A 1,856-nucleotide genomic window follows, 5' to 3' on the forward strand; every position below is an offset into this window, starting at 1 on the left:
TTTTCAGTTCGTTTGGGGTTTTGTTTTGTTTCTTTTTGCACAAGCAATGAACTTTTCACTCCAACCTGGTATTTTCCAACCTGTTTTCCCCCCTTCCTCTTCTCCACCCCTGTTGTTTTTTTCCTACCACCATCCGTTTGGGTTTTTCTGGGCCGGGATGCAGCGGGGTGGGGAGGAGGGGACAACTCATTTTCCATTTGCAGCTTTCTGTGCAAATGCCAGATCTTTTTTGTCGGTCAACTTAAAACGCTTCACTTTGCTGGTTGCTTTAAAAAAGAAAAAAGAAAACAAACAAACAAAAAAAAAAGGTAAACCTTATCAGTCCGAGGAGAGCGGGGTGGGAGGAGGGAAGCGCACACCTGTAGGGACACCGCTGGAGCTGCGGGGCTGTGGCTGCTTCCCCCCCCTCCTCCTCCTTTCCCGGGACCCCACAGGAGCTCACTCAGCCCCACAGCCACCTGTGTGGGGGTTTCCCTCCGGGTCCAGCAGAGCCCGGCTGCTGCGGGGCCGCGGCGGAGCGCCCAGCCTGGTGGCTTTGTGCTGCAGGTAGAGAACACACATCTCTGCTGTTTTGCTATGAACACTGGTCTGAGGTTTCCAGGCCCTCACCCACGACGGTGGGCTGCGAAGGATCCAAATGGGGACCCGACTCCTGCCTGCTTCCGTGGCTGGGAGCAGCAGCTGGTATGAGTGAACCTACAGGTGTGCGTTTTCCTTCTTGTAGAAAATGCCACGAGCACTAACTGGTAAGGCTTAATGTACAGTATATTGTCAGTATTCTGGTATTCTTCTGGTTCAACATACATTATAGCTCATATATAACCTGTATTAATTGTATAGATTGTGCATTTAAAGCTGTTACCAAGTTGTCAGAAAATAAGAGAAGAGAAAAAGAAAAAAAATAAGGTCATATGTAATATTTTGTTTGTAAGTATCCTTTGTATCATAGCAAAGGAAATGTTAAAAAAAAAAAATCAACTGTAATAAAGTAATTTTAGTACACGGAGTGTCTGCCTGCGTCCCTGGTGGGGCTGGGGGGCGGGGGTCCCACCGCTGTGCCTCCTTCTGGGGCTGGGGTCCCTCCCCATGCACTGCTGCGGGGTCCCTGCAGCATCCTGCAGCCATCCGGGCTGCCATGGCAACGGGAGGCAGCCCAGCTTTGCTCCGTTGCCTTGACAGCAGCACTTGCAACGGGGATTGGGAAACGGGGGCAGGATGAAGGTGCTCCCGTCCCGTTACATCCGCCCTCCGAAGCCCCCACCCCGCATTACAGAACGCGCTGCAGGGCGCCGGGGGACTCCCTGCAATGCCACGGCAGGGGGAGCATGGGGTGATGTTTCCTAATGGAGGACACAGCCCAGCGGGGATTGCAGCAAGCCCAGCCCCCAGCCTGACATTCATTAACCAGCACGTTCTGCTGCTCTCAGCACAGCCGTCCCCACGCAGCGCTCCAAGTGCAGAGCAGCGCGGCGCACCCTGAGCCTTCCTCTGCCCCATCGCCATCCTCCCCCAGGCTGCCACGTCCACAGCCAGCAGGTCCGGCCCCTGGGGACACGATGGGATGGAGCTGGGGGCCGTGCAACGCTCACATCTTTATTGATACAAATGTACAAGGACACATCTTACAGGAGGCGGCGCGGGGCAGGACGCCCGGGAGAGGAGAAAATGGGGAAGGCCTCCAGGCATCCCCTGTCCAGTGTAATGCTGCGGCCCTGGGGGAGCGCGGCCGCGGGGGAGGGGGGGGGAAAACGTGGCCACCCCAGCAGGATGGCACACGCTATGTACAGGATAAGTTAGGGGCTGCTGTACGGGGGCACCTCCCCAGGGCTGAGCACCAGCTCTGCTGTGACAGCCGC

This window comes from Meleagris gallopavo, chromosome 21 (assembly GCF_000146605.3).
Source record: "Meleagris gallopavo isolate NT-WF06-2002-E0010 breed Aviagen turkey brand Nicholas breeding stock chromosome 21, Turkey_5.1, whole genome shotgun sequence".
Taxonomy (NCBI): domain Eukaryota; kingdom Metazoa; phylum Chordata; class Aves; order Galliformes; family Phasianidae; genus Meleagris; species Meleagris gallopavo.